Source organism: Artemia sp. Qi Xiang Cuo, chromosome 11 (genome assembly GCF_049724085.1).
Source record: "Artemia sp. Qi Xiang Cuo chromosome 11, ASM4972408v1, whole genome shotgun sequence".
NCBI classification, from domain to species: domain Eukaryota; kingdom Metazoa; phylum Arthropoda; class Branchiopoda; order Anostraca; family Artemiidae; genus Artemia; species Artemia sp. Qi Xiang Cuo.
The window spans coordinates 22,315,139-22,335,169 of record NC_142804.1 but is presented as its reverse complement, the minus strand read 5'-3'; positions in this window follow the sequence as shown (position 1 = coordinate 22,335,169).

Sequence of the window (20,031 nt, the reverse complement as noted above, 5' to 3'; positions counted from 1 at the left end):
AATAAGTTACAGATCAATTCTATTTTTTTCAGAGAAAATAGAAATTTTACACTTTGGTTCAGATTTTTGTTAGAGAGATGAAAAAATTTTAAGTTCTGTTCAAAATTTTTCATAGAAGATAGAAAAAGTTATATATTGATTGTGAAAACTTAGCTCAATTCGGAGTTACCAAAGAACTTACACATCAATTCTATTTTTTCAAGAAATAAAAAGGTTCCACTTCAGTTCTTAATTTCTCAAATGACATAAGAATTTAAAGTTCTTTTCTAAATTTTTCCTTGGAAGATAGGAAAAGTTATACTATGATTTTGTATATTTTCCATGGAGATAAAAAGTTTCATTCTAATTCTAAGTTTTTATAATTTCACTTCAGATTTTTCCCAAAGAGATGAAAAAATTCAAAGTTCTGTTCTAAATTTTAACCTAGATACATCGATTCTGAATTTTTCCTACAAGAAGAGAAAAAGTTTAGCTTTAATTACATATTTTCTCAAATAAGTGAAGAAAACTTCAAGTTCTGTTCCAAATTTTTCGTAGAAGATAGAACAAAGTTATACTTTGATCGTGAATATTCGCCATGACGATAAGGAGCTACAGTTTAATTCTTTTTTTCTCGAAGAAGTGCAAAAATTTCAAGTTCTCTTCTGAATTTTCTTAAAGAAGAGAAAAAGTTAGATCAATTCTGAAATTTACCAAAGAAAATGAAAACAGCTTCCTCTTCAGTTCTTAATTTCTCAAAGACATAACAAATTTTAAGTTTTGTTCTTAATTTTTCCATAGAAGATAGGAAAAGTTATACTATGATTGTGAATATTTTCCATGAAGATCAAAAGTTTTATTTTAATTCTAAATTTTCTTAATTTAAATTCCGATTTTTCTCAAAAAGATGAAAAATTTAAATTTCTCTTCTAAATTTTTCTTAGAAGATAGAAAAAAGTTATACTTTGATCGTGAATATTCGCCATGACGATAAGGAGCTACTCTTTAATTCTGAGTTTTCTGGAAGAAGTGCAAAATGTTCAAGTTCTCATCTGTATTTTCTTAAAGAAGAGAAAAAGTTAACTCAATTCTGAATTTTACCAATGTAAATGAAAAAAGGCTTCCACTCCAGTCCTTAATTTCTCAAAAGGCATAATAAATTTAAAGATCTGTTCTCAATTTTTCCATAGAAGATAGGAAAAGTTATTTATTGTTTGTGTATATTTTCCATGAAAATAAAAAGTTTCCCTTTAATTTTAAAGTTTCTCAATGAAGTGAAGAAAAGTTCAAGTTCTCTTCAGAATTTTCTCAATGAGAAAGAAATAAGATACAGATCAATTGTATTTTTTTCCATGAAAATAAAATGGCTCCACTTCGATTCTGAATTTTCTCAGATATTAAAAAATTGAAAGTTCTGTTCTAAATAGTTACGGATCAGTTTTAATTTTTCCCCTGACAATAAAAAGGTTCCACTTCAGTTCTGTTTTTCTCAAAGAGATGAAAAATTGAAAGATCTGTTCTAAATTTTTGTGTAGAAGATAGGAAAAGTTATACCTTAGATGTGAATACTTACCATGAAGATAAAAAGTTCCACTTTAATTCTAAATTTTCTCAATGAAGTGAAGAAAAGTTCAAGTTCTCTTATAATTTTTCCAAGAAAAAAAAAGGTTCCACTTCAGTTCTAGTTTTTCTCAAAGAGATGAAAAATTTAAAGTTCTGTTCTAAATTTTACCGTAGATATTTCGATTTTGAATTTCTCCTCCAAGAAGAGAAAAGGTTCTGCTTTAATTCTAAATTTTCTAAAAAAAGTGAATACCAAAACCATAGGTTAGGTTAGGTTAGCCTATGTACGTGCGTTCATAGGCTAACCTAACCTATGGTTTTTGGTATTTCTGTACAAAAATGTGGAATTTTGTGGTTAAGTTAGTTTAGTATTGTCATCATTATCTAATGTCTCCCTCCTTGACATCAAGCTCTTTACGCTAAAGTTCAAATTCTGTCCGTTATGTTTCCTTGGAAAAAATTGGTAAAATTTCCCCCTGAAAATTTCACCCCTGGAAAACTCCCTCCTCCTGTAAAACTAATCCCCGTGCAAAATCTTTCCACTCTGTCAAAAATAAAAAATTCCACATTTTTGGTGAAAAGAGCTTGAAAGATTGTTTTTAATAATAGAACGACGCACTCATTTTCTAATTTAAAAATTTGAGGAGCAAATTCCTAAGACAAAAGAGCTAGAATATAATTTAAAAGTTAGCTTACATCATCGGAAAAAATCAGTAAAATTTCCCCTGAAAATTTTACCCCTGGAAAACTCCCCTTCCTCATGTAAAATTAGTCCCCGTGCAAAATCTCTCCACTCGGATACTTTTTATTTTTTTTGAGAAAATTAGAATTAGACTATAACTTTTTTCTTTTCTTTGAGAAAATTCAGAAGAGAACTTGAAATTTTCTTCACTTCGTTGTGAAAACTCATAATTAAAATGGAACCTTTTCTCTTCTCTGGGAAAACATTCAGATGGGAACCTCAAATATTACTCACTTTTTCGAAAGAATACAGATTTAAAACAGAACCTTTTCTCTTTTGTGAGGAAGAATTCTAAATTGAAGTATCTATAGTAGAATTTAGAGCAAAACTTTAAATTTTTCATCTCTTTGAGAAAAACAAGAACTGAAGTGATACCTTTTTATTTTCTTGGAAAAATTAGAAGAGCACTTGAACCTTTCTCCAATGCATTGAGAAAATTTCGAATTAAAGTGGAACTTTCTATCTTCATGGTAAGTACTCACATCTAAGGTATAACTTTTTCTATCTTCTACGCAAAAATGTAGAAAAGATCTGTAAATTTCTCATCTCGTTGAGAGAAACATAGCTGAAGTGGAACCTTTTTAGTTTCATGGGAAGAATTAGAATTGATCTGTAACTATTTAGAACGGAGCTTTCAATTTTTTCATATCTGTGAAAATTCAGAATCGAAGTGGAACCTTTTTATTTTTATGAAAACAATTAGAATTTGATCTGTTTTTTATTTCTTTTTTATTGAGAAAATTCTGAAAAGAACTAGAACATTTCTTGTCTTCATTGATAAAATTTAGAATTAAAGGGAAACTTTTTATTTTCATGGAAAATATGCATAAACATAATATAACTTTTTCTAGCTTTTATGGAAAAATTTTGAACAGAACTTTAAATTTTTTATGCCTTTTGAGAAATATAGAACTGAAGTGGAAGCTTTTTTCATTTTCTTTGGTAAATTTCATAATTGAGTTAACGTTTTCTCTTCTTTAAGAAAATTCAGAAGAGAACTTGAACATTTTGCACTTCTTCGAGAAAACTCAGAATTAAAGTGTAGCTCTTTATCGTCAAGGCAAATATTCACGATCAAAGTATAACTTTTTTCTATTTTCTAAGAAAAATTTGGAAGACAACTTTAAATTTTTCATCTCTTTGAGAAAAATCGGAATCGAAATTAGGAAAATTTAGAATTAAAATGAAGCTTTTTATCTTCATGGAAAATATTCACAATCATAGTATAGCTTTTCCTATCTTCTATGGAAAAATTTAGAACAGAACTTAATATTTTTTATGACTTTGAGAAATTAAGAACTGAAGTTGAAGCTTTTTTCATTTTCTTTGGTAAATTTCAGAATTCAGCTAACTTTTCCTCTTCTTTAAGAAAGTTCAGAAGAGAACTTGAACATTTTGCACTTCTTCGAGAAAACTTAAAATTAAAGTGTAGCTCCTTATTTTCATAGTGAATATTCCCGATCAAAGTATAACTTTTTCTATCTTCTACGAAAAATTTGGAACAGAACTTGAAGTTTTCTTCACCTCTTTGATAAAATATGTAATTAAAGCTGAACTTGTTCTCTTCTTGTAGGAAAAATTCTGAATCGGTGTAACTAGGATAAAGTTCAGAACATAACTTTAAATTTTTTCATCTCTTTGAGAAAAATAGTAACTGAATATATAAAGACTTAGAATTAAAGTGAAACTTTTTATGTTCATGGAACTTATACACAATCACAGTATAGATTTTCCTGTCTGCTACGGAAAAATTTAGAACAGAACTTTAGATTTTTATGTCATTTGAGAAATTAATAACTGAAGTGTAACCTTTTTATTTCTTGAAAAAATAGAATTGATCTGTAAGTTCTTTGGTAATTCCGAATTGAGCTAACTTTCCAAAATCTATGTATAACTTTTTTGATCTTCTATGAAAAATTTGGAACAGTACTTTAAATTGTTTAATCTCTTTGAGAAAAATCAGAACTGAAGCTGAACTTTTTTATATTCTTTGGAAAAAAATAAAATTGATCTGTAACTAATTTCTTTTTCATTGAGAAAGTTCAGAAGAGAACTTGAACTTTCCCCACTTTGTTGAGAAAATTGAGAATAAAATTGGAACTTCTTATCTTCATGGAAAATATTTATAACTATGCTATAACTGTATCTATCTTCTATGGAAAAATTTAGAACAGAACTTAAATCTCGTATGTCTTTCGGTGATTGATAACTGAAATCGAAGCTTTTTATTTTCCTTGTAGAAGTAATTATTGAAGCTGTGATTATACTATACTATTCAAATTATGACAAATGCTTTAGAATCAAAGCGTATCTATATACTTTTTCAATGTGAAGCTTTTAAGTATAAGTCATTCTTTTATGTCTCTTTAACGAAAATTTGAACTAAAGTGGAAAATTTTTATATTCTTTGGAATAAAAAAATTGATCTGTAACTTATTTCTTCTCATAGATAAAATTAGAATTAAAATGGAGCTTTTCATCTTCATGGAAAATATTCACAATCATAGTATAACTTTTCCTATCTTCAACGCTAAAATTTAGAACAGAGCTTAAAAATTTTTTACGACTTTGGGAAAAATCTCAGAATTAAAGGGGAGTTCCTCATCATAATGGTGAAATATCAAAGATGAATACACAACTTTTACTATCTTCTACAAAAAATGTTGAGGAGAACTTTAAATTTGTGTCATAGGGGGAAATTCTGAAGTGAAGTGGAACCTTGCTTGATGTTGTGGTGTGCAAAAAAGTTGTAAAGTAAAGTTGAAGGTGAAAAAGATGATAACTTCAAGTTGTAAAATGGGTTTAGGAGGGACATTAGGTAAAGAACTTGTTCTGAAAAGATATAATAAAGCCTTTTGAAAGTATTGCTTGGTGCTGGGGTATGCAAAAAGTCGTAAAGTAAAGTTGTGTGTGAAAAAGATGAGTATTTCAAGTTTTAAAATTTGTTTAGGAAGCAAATTACGTAAAGAACTTGTTCTGAAAAAATATAATAAAGCATTTGAAAAGTATTGCTTGTTGTTTGGGTATGCAAAAAGTCGTTAAGTATAGTTGTGGGTGAAAAAGATGAGTACTTCAAGTTGTAAAATTGGTTTAGGAGGGATATTACGTAAAGAACTTGTTCTGAAAAAATATAATAAAGCCTTTTGAAAGTATTGCTACGTGTTGGGGTATGCAAAAAGTCGTCAAGTAAAGTTGTGGGTGAAAAAGATGAGTACTTCAAGTTGTAAAATTGGTTTAGGAGGGACACTACGTAAAGAACTTGTTCTGAAGAGATATAATTAAGCCTTTAAAAAGTATTGCTTGGTGTTGGGGTGTTCAAAAAGCATAAAGTAAAGTTTGGTGTGAAAAGGATGAGTACTTCAAGTTGTAAAATAAGTTTAGGAGGGACATTACGTAAAGAACTTGTTCTGAAAAAATATAATAAAGCCTTTTGAAAAGCATTGCCTGGTGTTGGGGTATTTAAAAAGCCATAAAGTAAAGTTGTGTGTGAAAAGAGTGAGTACTTCAACTTGTAAAATTGGTTTAGGAGGGACATTATGTACAGAACTTGTTCTCAAAAAATATAATAAAGCCTTTTGAAAAGTATTGCTTGATGTTGGGGTATACAAAAAGTCGTAAAGTGAAGTTGTGGGTGAAAAAGATGAGTACTTTATGTTGTAAAAATGGTTTAGGACGGACATTACGTAAAGAACTGGTTCTGAACAGATATAATAAAGCCTTTTGAAAGTATTGCTACGTGTTGGGGTATTCAAAAAGTCGTCAAGTAAAGTTGTGGGTGAAAAAGATGAGTAATTCAAGTTGTAAAATTGGTTTAGGAGGGACACTACGTAAAGAACTTGTTCTGAAGAGATATAATAAAGCCTTTGATAAGTATTGCTTGGTGTTGGGGTGTTCGAAAAGCATAAAGTAAAGTTGTGTGTGAAAAGAATGAGTACTTCAAGTTGTAAAATAAGTTTAGGAGGGACATTACCTAAAGAACTTGTTCTGAAAAAATATAATAAAGCCTTTTGAAAAGTATTGCTTGGTGTTGGGGTATTCAAAAAGCCATAAAGTAAAGTTGTGTTTGAAAAGGGTGAGTACTTCAACATGTAAAATTGGTTTAAGAGGGATATTATGTAAAGAACTTGTTCTCAAAAATATAATAAAGCTTTTTGAAAAGTATTGCTTGGTGTTGGGGTATACAAAAAGCCGTAAAGTAAAGTTGCGGGTGAAAAAGATGAGTACTTTGTGTTGTAAAAATGGGTTAGGAGGGACAAAACGTAAAGAACTGGTTCTGAACAGATATAATAAAGCCTTTTGAAAAGTATTGCTTGGTTTTGGGGTATGCAAAAAAGTCGTAAAGTAAAGTTGTGGTGAAAAGAATGTGTACTTCAAGTTGTAAAATAGGTTTAGGAGGAACATTACGTAAAGAACTTGTCCTGAAAAGATATAATAAAGCCTTTGAAAAGTATTGCTTGGTGTTGGGGTGTTCAAAAAGCATAAAGTAAAGTTGTGGGTGAAAAGGATGAGTACTTCAAGTTGTAAAATAGGTTTAGGAGGGACATTAGGAAAAGAACTTATTCTGAAATAATATAATAAAGCCATTTGAAAGTATTACTTGGTTTGGGGTATTCAAAAAGTATTGAAGTAAAGGTGTAGGTAAAAAAGATGAGTATTAGAAGTTTTGAAATTGGTTTAGGAAGGGCATTACGTAAAGAACTTCTTCTGAAAAGATTTAATAAAGCCTTTTGAAAAGTATTGCTTGGTGTTGGGGTATTCAAAAAGCTGTGAAATAAAGTTGTGTGTGAAAAGGATGAGTACTTCAAGTTGTAAAATTAGTTTAGGAGGGACATTATGCAAAGAACTTGTTTTGAAAAGATATAATAAAGCCTTTTAAAAAGTATTGCTTGGTGTTGGGGTATGCATAAAGTCGTAAAGTAAAGTTGTGGTGAAAAGGATGAGTACTTCAAGTTGTAAAATTGGCTTAGGAGGGACATTACGTAAAGAACATATTCTGAAAAGTTATAATACAACCTTTTGAAAAGCATTCCTTGGTGTTGGGGTTTTCAACAAGTTGTAAAGTTTTGGGTGAAAAGAATGAATTCTTCAACTTGTAAAATGGGTCTAGGAGGGACATTAAGATAAGAACCTGTTCTGAAAAGATATACTAAACCCTTTGAAAAGTATTGCTTGGTGTTGGGGTATTCGAAAACTCGTAAAGTAAAGTTGTGGGTGAAAAGGATGAGTACTTCAACTTGTAAAATAGGGTTAGGAGGGATATAAAGAAAGGAACTTGTTCCGAAAAAATAAAATAAAGTCTTCTGAAAAATATTGCTTGGTGTTTGGGTCTTCAAAAGGCTTCAAGCTAAAGTTTTGGGTAAAAAAGGATGAGTACTTCAAATTGTAAGATAGGTTTAGGAGGGTATTAAGAAAATATCTTGTTCTGAAAAGATATAATAAAGCCTATTGAAAAGTATTACTTGGTGTCGGGGTATATAAAAAGCCAAAAAGTAAAGTTTTGGGTGAAAAGGATGAGTACTTCAAGTTGTAAAATGGGTTTAGGAGGGACATTAAAAAAAGAACTTGTTCCGAAAAATATAATAAAGCCTTTGAAAAGTATTGCTTGGTGTTGGGGTATTTAAAAAGTCATAAAGTACAGTTGTAGGTGAAAAGGATGAGTACTTCAAGTTGTAAAATTGGTTTAGGAGAGATATTAAGAAAAGAACTTGTTCTGAAAAATATAATAAAGCATTTGAAAAGTATTGCTTGGTGGGGTATTCAAAAGGCCGTAAAGTAAAGTTCTGGGTGAAAAAGATGTGTACTTTAAGCTGTAAAATTGGTTTAGGAGGGGCATTACGTAAAGAACTTGTTCTGAAAAGATATAATAAATCCTTTTGAAAAGTATTGCTTGATGTTGGGGTATTCAAAAAGCTGTAAAGTATTGTTGGGAGTGAAAAGGATGAGTACTTCAAGTTGTAAAATTGGTTTAGAAGGGACATTACGTAAAGAACTTGTTCTGAAAAGATATAATAAAGACTTTTGAAAAGTGTTGCTTAATGTTGGGATATGCAAAAGGTTGTAAAGTATTGCTGGGAGTGAAAAAGATGAGTTCTTCAACTTATAAAATAAGTTTAGGAGGAATATTATGAAGAGAACTAGATCTTAAATGTTATATTTGGAGGGGGGAGCCTAAAAGTTGGGTGGAGGGGGGGCCTTCTGTGTCGCAAGTGCGTAAAAAAGTATTAAAAAAATGGAGGGGGAAGGGGGGGGGCAAAAAAGTTGGGGGGGGGGGGTGGGCTATGGGGGGCCCGGGGGGCTCTTTGGGGACCCGGGAGGAGGGAGCCCTTGGGGTTGGGGTTGGGCACCTTACAACACTCTTCAAATGGAACTTGTGTATTATAATGACCACAGAGTTTCACCCCAAATCATCTTCTAAAATGTCTCAAACTGTTTCGCCCAAAAAATCCCCAAAACGTTAGTTAATTTGTTTTCACCCAAATAATCCCCTAAAGTAATTTTCGCGTGTTCCTTTGTTTCGGCATCCCTGCACTGTCACATTTGAAATTCCCAGGAAACCATTTCCCGCGTAAAATATATTCAATCTGTCTTGATCTCGTATGAATTTCTGAAAATATATCTAATGTGTTCCTACTTACACTATTATGGTTTCAATAGAATATTAATTTATCTCTTTGACCTAAAGACCTGAGAAGCCATATTTAAAAATAGAATATTATTTTATCTCTCAGACCTAAAGATCAGAGAAGCCATATTTAAAAATAAAATAATAATTTATCTCTCTGACCTAAAGACCTGAGAAACCATATCTAAAAATGAAATCCCCTCATGATAGAATTCCCCACCGATTATGTAAATCAATTTCTCAGAAATCTAGTTCCCCTTGGTGCATCAATAATTCCCCGTCGATTATGTAATCAATTTCCCGGAAATTCTGTCCCCTTCAATTATGCAAATTAATTTTTCAGAAATCTGTCCCCTTCTTGGATCAATAAACCATGAATAAATTATGTTCGTACCAGAGTAATACCTGATTCCCTACTTATATGGCCTCATAAAATAACTTACAGCCCTATGTTCAGGGGGCTGGGGGGTTGTGTCATTCCTAGAAACATTATTAATTGCTCTTTGGACTATTTTGAAAAAATCACTGTCTCATACTTTCAACCAGACGGGTTTAGTGAAAGGATGGGTTGTAGAAGAGGGGGGGGGGGCTATATGCCATCATTGTTGACGCTTAAAAAGGAACTAAAACTTCCATTTTTCAACCAAATGAGCCTCGTCTAAAGTTAAACAACCATCCCTTCGATAAAAACCTTTAATACCCCCTGGGCATAACTTACAACCCTTGCCCATAATCTTTGGGGTTTGTTCCAGCCTCAAAAGCCTTGTTACATGATATTTAGACTATTTTGAATAGAATGACTATCTCAAAGTTTCTATTCGATGCATCTCGGGACAATAAGAAGTGTATTTTTTTTTTGGGGGGGGGGGTGTCAAGCCTCCGATCACTTTGACTTTTAAAAAGAGACTAGAGTGTCTGATTACCAATCCAATGAGCCCCCTCCGAAGTCTATTTGACCAATCTTCCTAAGAAAAAAAACTTATATGCCCCCCGGGCATAACTTACAATCCTTGCCCTGCGGGCTGGGGGGATTTTTATACTCAAAGACACAATTCGCAGACTTTTTCAAATATTTTGAACAAAAAGGGGATCTATTTTGATTGGAAGTGTTTGGAGAAATTATGGGCGTGGGGGGCCATTTGCCCTCTGATCACTTATGACTAATAAAAAAGGCACTAGTCCTCTCAAATTCCAATAAAATGAGTCCTTTTTGAAGCTTCTAAGACAAAACTTTCTATAAAGACCATATATGCCCCAAGGGCATAACTTACTATTGTTGTCCTGACTGCTATAGAGGGGGGTTGTCATCCTCAAAGACATAATTTCCAGACCTTTCAAAGATGTTGAACAAAATGGCCATATCAAAATGTTGATCGGAAAGGTTTGGGGAAATGATGTGCGTTGGGGGCTGACTCTCCCTCCAGTTTCTTTCGACTGTTAAAAAAGGGAATAGCCCTCTCAATGTCCAATCGAATGAGCCCTTTTTGAAGCTTTTACGACCACACTTTCTATAAATAATCTTACATCCCCTAGGCTATATCTTACAGCCTTAGCCCTGAAGGCTGTGGGGGGTTTTCATACTCAAACATATAATTTTCAGACACTTCAACTACGTTCAACAAAATGGCTATATCAAAATCTTGACCGGAAGTGCTCGGGGAAATGATGGGCGTGGGGGGCCATTCACCCTCTTATCGCTTTTGACTATTAATAAAAGCACTAGCCCTTTCAGGTTCCTATCGAATGTACCCTTTTTGAAGTTTCTACGACAACACATTCTATAAAACCTTATATGTCCCCAGGGCATAACTTACAACCTTTGCCCTAGGGGCTGTGGGGGGGGGTGTTCATCCTCAAAGGCATAATATCCAGACCTTTCAACTAAGTTGAACAAAATGGTTATCTCAAAATTTTGACTGGATGTGTTTGGAAAATGGTGGGCAAGAGAAGGGGGCTAGTTTCCCTCCAATCGCTTTCGACTATTAAAAGGGGCAGTAGCCCTTTCAGTTTCCAATCGAATGTTCCCTTTTTGGAAGTGTCCCCAACAACACTTTCTATAAAAACCTTATATGCCCCAGGGCATAAATTACAACCTTTGCCTTTGGGGCTGTGGGGGGTTTGTCATCCTCAAAGACATAATATCCAGGCCTTTCAAGTACGTTGAACAAAAAGGCTATCTCAAAATTTTGATTGGATGTGTTCGGGAAAATGGTGGGCGTGAGAGAGGGGTTAGTTGCCCTCCAATCACTTTCGACTAATAAAAAGGGCACTATCCCTTTCTGATTCCAATCGAATGAACCCTTTTTGAGATTTCTACAACAACACCTTCTATAAAAAGCTTATATGCCCCTGGGGCATAACTTACAAACCTTGCCCAGAGGGCTGTGGGGGGTTGTCATCTTCAAAGACAAAATTTCCAGAACTTTCAACTACATTGAACAAAATGGCTATCTCAAAATTTTTATTGGATGTCTTTGGGGAAATAACAGGCATGAGAGGAAGATTAGTTGCACTCCAATCACTTTTGACTATAAAAAGGGCACTAGCCCTTTCAATTTCCAGTCGAATGAGCCCATTTGAAGTTTCTACGACAAGGCTTTCTATAAAATATTTATTTGCCCAAGAGGGTATAACTTGCAACCCTTGCCCTGAGGGCTGTGGTGGGAGTGTCATTATCTAAATGTCAAATTTTCAATTTTCCCAGTCAATTTTCCTAGTTCCCAGTCAATTTTCCCAGTCAAACTTTCAAGTCAAGTTTCAAATCAGGCAAATTTTACCAGGCTAGTTCCTTTTGATAGGTAGCACTAAACTTAATTAGTCTTAATTATTTGGAATCAGCGTAATGAACCAATTCTTTTAATATATCTGTTGATAACAAAATTCCGTTTTTTAGAGTTTCGGCTACTATTGAGCCGCGTCACTCCTTACTTACAGTTCGTTATCACGAAGTGTTTGAATATAAATTTCCATTTTGTACGATAATCACTATTTTGTTTGCAGGGGGCAAATTAGAATTTTAAAGGGATTTTAGTTGATGACAGTTTAAACAGAAGAATAAGAATCATACAGTTCGTGGTAACGAACTGTAGGTAAGGAGCGACCCGGCTCAATAGTAACCGAAAATCTATAAAACAGAATTTTGATACCAATAGATACATCACAAGAATTAGATTTTTATGTTGATTTCAAATATATAAGTTTCATCAATTTTATTTATATCCATCAAAAGTTAAGTGCCTGAGAAAATTTGCCTTATTTTCGAAAAAAGGGGGAAACACCCCCTAAAAGCTATAGAACCATAATTAAATTAGGGTATAATGAATAATAAATGTTACCATCAGATTCAGCGTATAGGAGAACCCTACAGTAGAGGTTTCAAGCTCCTACCTGCAAAAATGTTGAATTTTGGTATTTTTTGCCAGAAGAAAGATCACGTATGCGTGATTATTTGTTGTTGTTTTTTTTTTACCCAGAGGGTGATTGTATTGACCCTGTGGTCCTAGAATATTGCGAGAGGGCTCATTCAAACGGAAATTAAAAGCTATAGTTCCCTTTCTAAGTGACCAAAAAAAATGAAGGGCAACTAGGCCCCCTCCAACGCTCATTTTTTCCCCAAAGTCACCAGATAAAAATTTTGAGATTGCCATTTTGTTCAGCATGGTCGAAAAATATAATAACTATGTCTTTGAGGATGATTTAACCCCAACAGTCACCGGGGGAAGGGCTGCAAGTTATGAACTTTACCCAATGTTTACATATAGTGTTGGTTATATGGAAGAATACAGACATTTTCAAGGGGGATTTTTTTTGGAAGTGGGGGGGGGGGGTCAGGGGTTACATGGGAGGAAGTTTTCACGTGGGAAGAGACATTGCTATGAAGGGAGAACCTGATTTTCCAGCATTATTAAAAAAAAAACGATAATATATTAAATAAAAAAAAACAAGTTTTTCAACTGAAAGTAAGCAGCAACATCAAAACTTAAAACGAACAGAAATTATTACGTATATGATTAGGCTCACCCCCTAGGCAATACCTCGTTCTTTACGCTAAAGTTTTTTTAGTACTTTCATAAGAACTAATTTATTCTAATTAACGGCCTTTGTGATTAAGAAGTCATTCTTAAAGAATTGGAGCAAAATTTGAACTTTAGCGTATAGAGCGAGGTATTGACTAAGGGGAGAACCCTCTAATATACGTAATAAAAATATACGAATACAGACATACGTTACATAATCTATTTTGAAATCTACGTATATTTATTACCAATAAAAACGTTCGTAAATAAATTAAACAACTTTTGAGAAAGCCATTTAACCAAAAAAAAAAGTAAAATTAATATACAAATTTCGTTTTAATTATTCATGTACGATGGGCCAAAATCAAAACCTGTATTAATTCATAAACTTTCAGATATTAAATAAATAAACAAGTATTTTTTTTTAACTGAAAGTAAGGAGCGACATTATAACTTAAAACGAACAGAAATTATTCCGTATATGAAAGGGGCTGTCCCCTCTTCAATGTCTCGCTCTTTATGCTAAAACTTGACTCTGTCTCACAACTTTATTTTTAAAAACAATAAAAAACTTTAGCGTAAAGAACAAGGCATTGAGGAGGAGACAGCCCCTTTCATATACGGAATAATTTCAATTCGTTTTAAGTTTTAATGTCACTCCTTACTTTCAGTTAAAAAAACTTGTTTTTTTTATTTAATTACAGATATAGATCCACAGCTTAAAATAAGTGTGGTCCATTCATTGTCCCTTACCTTTTTTAGCCTAAGATTACAATCAGCCTTATTTGAGTTTGTTTACAAAATCTTTTATTGGAAGTTTTTGCTTGCAATTTGTCGTCCAGGTTTTTCCTTTTTTGGGCGGATCCGAACACTTAACTACCCCACCCTTGTTATTGCCTTTTTCATTTTCACACGAAAGTACAAAAATAAACTTTTAATCTTAATCTAGATCTCAGAATCTTGAAAGATGGTGTTAGTCTATAGCAGGAGATTTCAAACTTTTGAAATTTTGAACTGCATAAATGTGAAACATAAGTATATTTACCATCATAAAAGGAAATAGTACATTAACACAAATGATCGCTAGCGGATTGTTAATAGTCGATTTATAAAACCCTTTTACATTCTCTTTTAAAATTCGTTTAATTTTTTGTATAAAAACCAGTAACACAAAAAAAATTGTTATACGCCCCCAGTGAGTCCCCGTTTAACAATTACACACACAATATAAGAATTCCGGTTCTAATGTAATGCTGCAACATTTAAAAAAAAAATCGAGAAAAAGAATGAAAAACTTAATTACGGGAATCCATTAATACAAATAAATGCTAATGGAGTGTTAATAGTCAAAGGATAAAACTATTTTAGATTCACTTTTAAGACTCTACTATTTTTTGTGTAAGAACCTGTACTACTAAAAAAATTGCTATACACCCCAAGTGAGTCCCCGGTTTAACAATGAAACACACAATTTAAAAATTCTCTCTCTTATGTAATGCTGCAACATTTTCCAAAAACAATTGAAAAAAAGTGAAAACTTAATTACAGGAACCCATTAATACAAATAAATGCTAATGGTCTGTTAATATTCAAAGGATAAAACTATTCTACATTCACTTTTAACATCCTTCTAATTTTTTGTATAAAAGCCTGTAACACTAAAAAAAATTTTATACACCCCCGGTGAGTCCCCTGTCTAACAACGAAACACACAATTTAAAATTCCCGCTCTAATGTAATGCTGCAACATTTTCAAAAAAAAAGAGAGAAAAAAAAGCCAAAAATTAATTACGAGAATCCATTAATACAAACAAATGCCAATGGAGTGTTAATATTCAAAGGATAAAACTATTCTGCATTCACTTTTAACATTCTTCTAATTTTTTGTGTAAAAACTTGTACCACTAAAAAAAAATGCTATACACCGCAAGTGAGTCCCCGGTTTAACAATGAAACACGCAATTTAAAATTCCCGCTCTAATGTAATGCTGCAACATTTTCAAAAAAAATAGAGAAAAAAAAGCGAAAAATTAATTACGAGAATCCATTAATACAAACAAATGCCAATGGAGTGTTAATATTCAAAGGATAAAACTATTCTGCATTCACTTTTAACATTCTTCTAATTTTTTGTGTAAAAACTTGTACCACTAAAAAAAATGCTATAAACCCCAAGTGAGTCCCCGGTCTAAAAAAGAAACACACGATTTAAGAATTCCCAGTCTCATGTAATGCTGAAACATTTAGAGAAAAGAAAAAAATGTTAAAACTTAATTACGAGATGTTGGCAATCTTGTTTCTTCTACAAAAATAGTGATGCAAATAATAAAAACAACGATATGATTTGAAACACAAATAGAAGAAGGTAAGAGCAGAAAAAGAGCAGAAAATGGCAAGAAGTAATTCAAAACGCAGACAATAAGAGAAAAAGCAAGTAAGACAAAGATTAAGAGAATTATTTTTGAAATTATGCGCACTCATACCATGCGCGTACACAAACTTTGGACAGGGGCCAGCACCATTTTCTAAGTACTTCCTAAGTACTGACTCTCCACATAAAAGCTTGAAACAGTATTTTAAAAGCCATTAATTTTCTATTCTAGCATACTGACAGCGAGTTAAACTCAGTACGTCAAGTACCTCCCCCCTCCTAAAAAAATAACAAATGTACAACTACAAGTGCAGTACTGATTCACCACAGGATCTAACAATTTTTGGAACAAAAAAATATTGATAAAAATCAGATGACACTCCTAACTGGCAAATATCGATAGTCCTGTTATTGCTGATTCCAAGCAGTGAAACCCAGAAACCATCAAGTTATTTTCATTTGAGATTTAGGAAACATAATTTAAGCTCATATAGCTCAAATTGCAAATAAGGATTGCAGACTTATTAGTAGGGACCCAGGTATTACCATGGGGGGGGCGTGTGCTGTCATGTATAATCGAGTCTAACGGGGCAAGGTCAATGACACCTTTTTAAAGGTCTATAAGGGGATGTTTCTAAGCCTATGGACTCCGGGACGAATTTTGCACATGCGTACTGAATATAAACGGGGCAATGTATTGATTCGCTAACAGGAACAGGATCACGTGTTTCTTTCTAGGCTAATCAGGGGATGTTTCTAAATGTATTGATCCACTAACGGGACAGAATCATTTGTTTCTTTCTAGGTCAATCAGGGAGTTACGTAAGGTTTCCCTTAGATCACAATGCACCCTTGAGATTTTTTTTATAATGGACATGTGTTGAGGTTAAATTATCATACAGTCTCAAGGCATCATGGAGAGTACATCAGATATTATTGATTTGGAAGCTTTAGCTACATCGATTTATAATGTGAGTTCTGTTTAGTATATTTTCTTAGGTATTTCCAAATAAAATCATTTTTGCCGTCCCCATCCCGTCTTTTTAAATTCAGGGTATGCCCCCCCCCAACCAATACAAAAAATATCCAATATGCGAGGTTTATAGTCGTTAAAAAGCATAAAATACACTCTTTTTTACCATGTAAGCCCCCCACTGTTAACGATTTTAATTCTTTCAGTGGAAATAATTCCCGTTTTCGATCAATTTATACAATTTTCAATGCTTTCTGTATTCTAGAAAAAAGTGACAACTTACAACCGTCAAATCTTAGATACTGATCCCCTTTTGGCATTAAGCCGCAAACATTTTTGTAAAGATTTAAATAGGGGTAATTATTGGCACCCGTCAAATACATATCCGGCATGTTAATTCTCATGAATTAGGATAGCAAAGGTTTCGCTGAAAAAAGTTACTTTTTTCCAGTCAAATTAGCGATATATCTTTCTACAGTAAATCTTATGAATTACTAGGGGGGGGGGGTAGCTATGGCTTATGATAAATATTTTCATATGGAAAATTTATTTTCCATTTTGAGTACTCAGTGTTTATATGTGGGAGCGGGGGGCGGGAGGAAGGAGGGGACTGTGCCTGGGTTAAAGCCTCGCTTCTAACAACTTCGTTGTAAGGTGAAACAAACTGTTTCTTCCCGTGAACTGCAAGGGGATGGATTCATTGTGTAGACATTCTCACTTTTTTTACAAGGAAAATAATATAGCCTTTCCTATATATATCTCTGAAGTTTAGTGTTTGGTTAGTTTTTAATTATACTAGATTTTGACTGCTATATTTATGGCTGCCTATTTTGAGATCTAGATTTTAAATCATTGGCCTGAATTTGATACACCTTTGGCCCTAAAGAATAATGCTATTTTTTTTAACTTTAAACACACCTTAGCTCTTTTTTGCTTTAAATTATATGTTTTTTTATTTTCTAAATGGTAAAAATAGGATTTCTATGCTTTTTGGGTTTATTTCCAACACGGAGTGTATTTAATATTTTCTCTAAATGGTAAAAATAAGAACTACTGACTGTAGCAGTATATTTCTCGCAAATTTTACTTTCTGCTTTGTTGAAAAGGGAGGGGGGATTCTTTAGGACAATGGCAGATGCTTTCTAGACAAAATTATGCCTTACAATAAATTCTGTAGAAGGGGGTACTAATTTTCTTCTCAAACAGGGAGTCATTATTTTATACTAAATATTTTCTTCTTTTTAAGGATAATTATGAGAAATTCCCTCCTCCTCCTGAAAAGAGAGCTAGGGTTAATGACACATCTCCTATGCAACAACTGGAGATGGCTGGGCCATCCAGAGCCATCCACATATATTCCAGACCAGCGCTGACTGCCCAAGTCCAATCCAATCAGACACCAATACAGCCTGGCAGAAAGTTAAAGAGAGGGTGGATGGTTGCTCATGCGATGGTGAACCCCGCCGGCTCATCTGTGCAAGCAAGTGACATCGATGCCCTGGCTGCATATCCCACTGACATTGCTGGCCCAGTTGCACAAAAGCGTTACGTCACCACCCCGTCCATCCTCCATCGTTCTTTGCCAGAACCATTCAGCACTCAAATGCAGCCAGAATTTGAAAATGCAAGTTTAAATTTTATTTCTCGCTAAAGATTTTTCTCCCAAAGGAAATATAATGCTCTCATTTGAATCATTTCAAGTGCATGAATTCAGCCTGCTGAATTAGGTTGGCGAAGCCAAAAAAGGTACTATATCTCGGTCATAATTTCCCAGAGTAAGTAGCAAAATCTTTTGCGGTATAAGCTGCTTTATTAACGAATGCTTAATATTACTTCTACAAATATCATAAAAACAACTTTTTCAATCGGAATGAGTTATGTATCAAGACCATGTGTTTTAGCATGAAATGGATGAGGTCGAACCATTTCAAACCATGTAAAGACCCCGGTTTTTTTTTCCATAGCAGATCAAGAGTATTAATATTAAATTTTTGAGGGGTTGTTTGAACAAAATCAAACCCTACTACGTCATGTTTTAGATTGCAAATATCTTATATTAAGGTGGAAATTGGAACTCTCAGGTTATACAGAGTAGTTAGAGTAGTGAATATACCAAATGCTACTATGTGTATACTACTACTACTGCTACTAAACGTGTTTTTAAGAACGTGTACATAACAATCTAATATTAAAAATAGGGTGATTTAGATACATTGAAAATAAGCTCTTTTTTATATAGATTGTATTGGTTCCATATTCTTTGTCTCCCCCTCATCAGTTGAAGAAGAAGAAGAAGAAGAACCAATTGATGCATCTATTGAGTTTCATGCCATTCAGGACAATGAAATGTCACCTATCAACGAATGGCATGGTATTGTTAATTATATTGAAATACCTTGTGTTAATGATAATTTTCGAAGTAATTGTTTTAATGTAGATAGTAGCACAGTTGAGCAAGGTAATGTAGCTAGTTCAGAGGGGGACTTGCCATTGCTAAGTCCAAATACTTTGCAAATTTTATTTGATTTTGTCAATGAATTAACTGAGGATTTTTCCCCTCAGATTACATGAACAAAGTTCCTATTCAAACAAATGAAATGATTTCGATAAATTCTCACACAGGGTTGCCACCCTGACCAGGAAGAATTTACTAAATCGGAGAGGAAAAATTTACTAGATCGCATCTGTTTTTACAAAATGCTCAAAAAAAGTTTTTGCGCGTGCGGCTATTCCGCACGTGCACCATCAAGCATCGATTTTTACTATAAGAGGATAATCAATACGATTTCTTTTTTCTTCATTTTTCTTCTCTTTTTCTCTTTTCTTTCGTTTTCATAGTATGATTGAAAATTCAGGAAACCTACAAGTTCAGAAATCTTTTTTTTACATTTCTACTTACTTTTAATTTCTCTCAGCAGACTCCTTTTTCCTCAATAAAGATTTTCAAACTGAGGAGATTCACCTAATCACCTTGGGTGGTTGGCTTTTGTTTTGATTCCAATAGATTCCCAATCATCACAAATGTAAAATAATAATTGTATTTCTGTGCAATAATTTGGAATTTTGGGGTTATGTTAGTTTAGTATTGTCATCAATATCTATTGTTTCTTTTGCATGTCTCTCACACTAAAGCCGTTTGTCTGAGGGACTGTGCTGCCATCTAAAGCTTCAGGTTGGTAGATGACAATAGTAGTTTCTTGATTCTGTGAAATGGATTTGTAAGATCTTGTAAGATCCTTTTGATGCTGTGACATATCTGTGTAGTTGAATTTTTTCTATGTAAAAGTACTTTTTTTCCTATTAATTTTGACACTCAGTCAATAATTATTGGTTTTTTGAGTCTGATAGTAGTATCGATTTCTTTGAAAATTCCTTTTTCGTAAATCTCTGACTTTTTAATAAACATTCTAAATCTTTTACCTGACATTGACGATCTAAGCAGAAGCGATCTGAAAGGTGTTTTAAATTGATACATACTGCTGCTACTGAGAATAGTCTACCAACAACTAACTGTAAACCATACTTGTCTAATGAATAAATAATAATTTTACCTAGTAATAACGTACTAGGTACGTTATTACAAGTCTACAACTAACTGTAAACCATACTTGTCTAATGAATAAATAATAATTTTCCCTTAGATCTACCTATTACGTTATTCAATAACAAGAACAACAAAAAATATTTTTTCATTTATTGACAAAAACAACTTAAAATACATCATAAATAGCAATAGCAATATTTTTCATTTATTAACATCACATT